Source organism: Chamaea fasciata, unplaced genomic scaffold, assembly GCF_029207755.1.
Source record: "Chamaea fasciata isolate MVZ Bird 193981 ecotype frontalis unplaced genomic scaffold, bChaFas1.0.hap1 SCAF_4, whole genome shotgun sequence".
In the NCBI taxonomy this organism is placed as follows: Eukaryota; Metazoa; Chordata; class Aves; order Passeriformes; family Sylviidae; genus Chamaea; species Chamaea fasciata.
In genome coordinates this window covers 26,530,272-26,536,816 of record NW_027094089.1, presented here as the reverse complement: position 1 = coordinate 26,536,816, position 6,545 = coordinate 26,530,272, and positions in this window count along the sequence as shown.

The following is a 6,545-nucleotide window of genomic DNA, read 5'->3' as shown; positions in this document are numbered from 1 at the left end:
CAGCACCAGGAATAGGAGGGCCATCTAAACCAGTTCAAGGGCTGTGACAAATACTTTTTAGGGATCCAAAATACTTCAGAGACCTAGATGAGTTCAGCTATTAGTACTGTCTTCCATCTTTTCCCTTGCTCTTAAAACACTTTATTTTCTGCAAAACCCAAATGCATCCAATCACAAATGTTAAACCACCTCTTTGTGGTCTATTCCCAACCTCCTTTAAAGGTGAGGAAAGGGTAACTTCCTCATTTATCTGATTGGAACAGAATGTGTGGGAGCAACAGGCAAGCTAGGTGGATACAGATTATGTTTTACCCAACACCTTTGCTAAAATCAGTTTACAGACACAACTCCTCTACAGGAAACAATTTTCTGCTGTTTAACTTACTGTTGCAAAATCTTCTGAAAACTCCAGCCAAAATCTCTATTATAAATAATTTAATGTGCAAATCATAATATTATGTAATTCCTGTGTTTGAAATACACCAGTTGTTTAGGGAAATCTTTTTAGAAACACCTTCTGTCTTTAAAATTCAATGATTTTGATAAAACATGTGTCTTTAACTGCTGTATTATCTTCAGAAGATTTTGTTTTTCCTTGTCTATGTTTTTAGTGAGGGAGGGCAGGAAGTCAGAAATGATTCATACCATTTTGGGATGTGCTCCTTTTCCTGACAACATTGATTACAAAGCTGAGCCCACTTGTTAGCAAGAACAACACAGAGGATGTTTTCAGATCCATCCTCTTATTAATCACTTCTTAGTTCTTGTAAATCATCTGCGCAAGTACATCCTTAATACGTCATTTGCACTCTAATGAATAGAGTGAAGCAGGGGCAGCTCAGCTTTGAGAAATGTAGCCCAGAAATTTTTATGTGTGTTTTCTCACCATTGTGGCCGTTTTTATTTCCATTCTATTTAATTTGTCTGAGGCAACAGTTTTGAATTTTAGAGCCTTGATTCCAAAAACTTATTTTTTGCAGCTATTTTAAAATGTATTTCCACCCCCCCCCCCCCCCCCGCCCCCCCCGCTCAAAGAGCTTATTCAGAGAAGCAGGCTTTTAAAAATCTGGAAACATGTATAAAAAGAAAACTATTAAACAATGTGTGTCTGTGTTTCCATTGATACTTTTACCGCAATTATAGAAAACGTTGGTATTTTAATGAGGTTTTTTCCATCCATTTGCTTCTTCAGCTTAATTTTTTCAGTAAAGATATAAATCCTGCATTTATGACATTGGATTTTTTGCTGTGGAATGTAATGTGCTATCACAAACACACTGTTATGATTACATGACAATTTCAAATCAGACTATAAAATACATTTCAAGTGAGAAAACATGCCTTTAAATCAAGAATACATAAATAGGAGAAATAAATCATTCTTCTCAAGTGCTGAGCACCAGCGTGATGTTACACAGACATAGAACGAGGCATTTTTTAACTTTACAGATCTCCCAACCTGATGCAGACAGAGACATCATAAAGGACACTTACAGTATGCCTGTCAGGCATATAGACTGGAACCAGTGGTGAGACTGACAGATGTTGCAGGTGTGTTGGAAGAAGGGGCTGGTGAAAAATAGAAAAAAGAGATTTTGGGGAGCCATTGGACTTAGAGGTACTCTTACGCACTTCAGAAGCACGATGAGCTAAGATAAAATAGGGTTTGATCATATTTACAAAGCTGCTCCTTCAACATGAGCAGGCGACTGGACTATGGAATGTACTTCAGGGCAGTTAGGGAATGCAGGAAAACAATTGGAGGAGTCTGGGCAGGACAGAAAGCACAGAAAGCACAGAGAATCAGTGGATATTAGTGTAGGGGTGTAACCGCAGCTCTATTGTGCAAATTTTGAAGGGCTGACTGTGCCCTGGCACAAAAGGAATAGTGAGGAATTCAAAAGGATGAGCATTGTTTTCTTGAATAGTGAAAATAGGAGCTGAGTCTGAGCAGAGGAGAACAAAGAGAAAGAGGCTAAGGTAAAATATTATGGAAGCAGTGACTAAGTGAATGAGTGACTAAGGCACAAGTAAGACTTTTTTGTGGCAGAAATGAGAAACAAAGGATAAGTGCTGGGAGAACACAAAAGAAAAACAACTGGATTTTCCACGAGTTTGATTATGAAGAAATTTCAGGTATAGACACAGAGAACATGAAAACTCTCATTCAGATGCAAACAGAGCTACAAAACTTACTGTAACCTTTGTATCTTACTGAAGGCTTGGAATTCTGCCTGGGAATGCAAAAGAGAGGAAAATTACTGAGATAGGTGAAAACAGTGGATAGAAAACAAAGATAGGCTGCATTTAGATGGTAACCAGGAAATAATCAGGGAAGTATCGGTGTGGTGATGGAGAAAAATGGAAATGCTGGAAGACTAGGGAAGGAGATACCTGAACATCAGGAAGACAAGCTGTGGATCCAGCCACTCTCTCACGGATAGATTCTGATGTCTGTACTGTTCTCTATGCTTTACTTTTTCTATTGTAGCAAGTCCTGCAACTCCCTTGGGGAACAGAGTTCTGAACTAATGAGTTAAAAATTTGCCAAGGAGTGACATAACTGAAAATAGAAAGTGTCAGGACAGCGCTGTACATATACACTGCACACACATAACACACACATGCACATGCCAGGGAATGGGTTCTTTCTTCCCTTCTTTTCCTAAGTAGGTTATAACTAGGTTTTCTCTGTGGCAGATATTTTCTGCCTTGGTGTCAGACAACTTTCATTAGTGCAGAATGATGAAAATATTAGCTAATACTTTTTTAGCAGACAACCCAGAAATGTGTAGCCATTTAGCAGGAATAAACCAGGCTATTCCTGATTAAAATCTCTGACTTGGTTCAAAGAATACAGCCCACTTTACAGTGTCAGCCTTTTCCTAATTCACATGGCAGTGGCACTGCCATGGACACATAGGGTCAGCTTCTTGCTGCCAGGAGCTATTGATTCACCAACTTCAGCTGAAGCTGTGCTAAGTCAAAACAGGAAAAAATCAGATCTGGCCTAACTATCCATTTATGGATTTCTCTGGTGGGACACTGTATATGCCTCCATCTAGGAGTACTTGCTGTGGGTTCAGCACAGACAGTGTTCATTTCTTGCAGTGCAGCCTCAAAGAGCTAGCCTGAAAACTTACTGGAAAAGATGCACAAAATTAACTTGCTTGTCCTTTTCCCCAGGCATGGTAATACATGAAAAAGAGTTATGTACTTTATCAATAAAAAAATGCAGACAAAATTTTGTAGGGATATTGAGACACCTCTGTAATAGCTTTTTTTATTTTTTTTTAAAAAGCATTCATTTTACTTGATCTCATGTCAGCAACACATTCAAATGCTGTCAGAAATTATTATTAATTTCTTTGGTGTTTTTATAACAATGTAAACCATGATGAATTAATTTGGTACCAATATGAATGTCATAAGTACTTTATCAGATTTCCAACTCAATTCATGACTAATTATCTTACCATTATTTTAAGGAGTTACCCAGATGTGCCTATGATAGACTTAAGGTAAACAATGACTGATGCTCAGACGTTATGATTAGGGCAGCTCTACACAATTTGACAAAACCTCATGTGCCTTTCAATATAAAGCACCTGCCAAGCCACATGTGCACCAGATTTCTCAAATTCCTTGTCACTCATTAATACAGATGTAGAAGATATTTTAAAAGTCAATGGGTAGAATGAAGACCTTTTTCGAAAGGCAGGCAGGTTTTCACTTCAAAACCCACAAACTCTGTAAATAAAATTTTTAGTGACCAACTTGTCTGCTAGTTAAAACACTGTTGTCATGTGGTCTACAGTTTTTTTTACACTTAATCAGTATACTATGTTAACATAGAGATAGCATGCCTAAAAATGTATTTTCATGTAATGATACAGTTTAGGTTTCAGAAAGACTTTTTTATCTCAAACTTTCCAGCTTCTTAACTTTGTCAGGTTGTTTCCTACTTCAAGATATGTAGGTTTGAGTAGTGTTATTTCCCTGTTTCTGAAAATCTTCAAGGAATCTAACTACTTCTCCAGGGGAACTGTTCCAAAATCTAATATGTCAAAATGTCAGTACATAATTCAACCTAATTACTGCATATTTGGTGTTTACATCTTTGGACATTTGAAGCCATTTACCATGGTTGTTCTGCTTCTTATTTCTGCAGACAAGTGGGTTGGAATTTTAATTAATTATTTAATAAATACTGGAGAACTTGGTTTGCAAACTGTCTAGGGAGTATCTGATGCCTTTTGCTAACTATGTATTTGGGTTCTGTGATCCAAGAATGTTGGGGCAGGAAGGGAATACTACAAGGGGGTGGAATGGCTGGTTTGCTACAATTGAAAGAGTGTACCTGGTTAATTTAAGACTGAAGAGGACAAGAAGCATCTTTGTTTACTTTGGCCTTTGGTCTTGGATTTCAAAGGTGCAAAAGTGTACATATTGCAGACTGTCTAACTTGAAAGGACTGGACACAGTCACAGAAACCTGGCCATCATTTTCATTCTGAGCTGTACTGCAGGTTCTATTATGAGTCAGACATGAGGAATTAAGCAATGAATTTAAGAAATAAAAGAAAAAGAGATAAGAAAAAGCTCCTCTTGCCAATAGAGACTGTGGCACTGATTTGTGGGAGCTTGTGATGATCCGAAAAACATTCATTTTTCAGCATGCACTATTTTTCTTACAAAATTAGAGTTATATAATTTTTTGTTACTAAAGTCTTTAGGATTTTATCTGTGCTTATAATATCTGTAAGTCACTTTTCCTCTTTGACTACATCTTCTATAGAACCACAGAATTACATAATTGTTTGGCATAATATTGACCAAGTGTGTAGGGTTGAGTTCTGGGTGAGAGTACAATCTAGGACTTACGTGGCAGTCATACCAATATTTCAGTTGGGCCTCTGAGCTTTGATGCTTTGAAAACCCTTTGTCTGCACTTTTAAAGGCCTAAAAAGTTTAGAAAAACAAGTCACAGCTTAATTAAAGTTAATAGTATTTTTTCCATATTAATATGTTTTGATTTCTTTCACAGACAGTTTTTCTCTTTCTTGGTCTTTACACAGACAAACTGAAGTAAGCATATCTGACAAGATTGTTCAAGATTGAGGGCTCAAGGTTGCTCTGATGTTCTTGCTTCATGTGTCCTTTTCTGTTAAAACGCTGCTGCAGCATCTAAGTTTATTGAATGAAGCAGGTTCTTCTTATTTTTGAAGACCTAAATGATCTATAAGTTAATTCTTCATAAATTAGCTTTTTAATGGAACAATTTAGCTCATTGGATGTAAAAATGATATTAGTACTTTGAAAATGCAGCAATTTTCAAATTATTCTGTTACTATACCATGGGAAGGCAGTTGTAATTCAATATTGCTACTCCATTTTCATGAACTATGAGTCTGTTACCAAAAATGTTTCAAAACAATGACCCTTTCAGCAAATTGTACCCCAAACCAAACTTCTATAGGCAGGCTGGAAACAGAAATGTAACACCAACACCAATTGTACCATTCCATGAAACTGAACTCTATTTTATAAGAAGATTTGTGACCTAGAAAGAACTTCACTCTAAAAAAACCCCAAAATATCCTGAAAAACAAAATCCTTCTTCACTGTGAATCTTGACAGTAAGGAAGTGACAGTTTATTTTTTATTTACTATGTCTTTTATTCAACCACTCAATGTTGAAAGATAAGGAAATTCTGTAATGGAAGTTTTGTCAATGTTGTTCCTTCTGGACTTTATGCTTCTCTCACAGCTTTGCATATTTTACTTCTGTGCAGCAGCTGTTGGGACTTTCACCTGAGTAAGCATGGAGAGAGTTGGACTATTTGCTTTCAGTAACTTTGTAAACATAGAACTTTGAATTTTACCTCTGGTATTTGTCTTTGATGTTTGACTGTGGTCCTGGGGAGTTGTTTTCTCCTTACTCCTTTCTCAGACTTTTCTATGGATAATTTTAGGGTCTATGCTTGGACTGGATTGTTAAAATGTGGTTTGAGATCCAGAAAGGTCCCTGCTCGAGGCTGTCCACCGGTACTCCCCCATCTCCTCATGAACCTGATGTCCACTTGGCCTATGGACTTCTGAGCAGTTGTAGTGCCTGGATATGCAATACTTGAAGGATTAATGAGATCTGGCTATATGCTTGCTACTGCCCTCCTGAGCAGGATTACACAAATCTATTACCCTGGGTTTTTAAACTGCCTCTGCTGCCTCAGGGGAACAGGCCAGGTGGCCAGGTTTTATAGTTCCTTTACGTGATGATGTATCTCTCTTCTCAGTCATTTTCTTAGTCTGTCTCTACTTTGTAAGAAGCAAATGCTGTAAACTTCTTTAAAATTGGAGATCATACATTTCTGAATAATAAAAATGGTCCTAATGCCATTTCTCCATTCCAGCAGTTCCCACTGCAGCTGTTTCTTAGCTTGTAATCAAAGTTTGGAAGGGTTAAGTGTACATTTTGTGCCCTGATGGAATGTGGTGCTAATAAACCACCAAGGAATGGGATGTGCTGGTACTTGCCCCATTCCT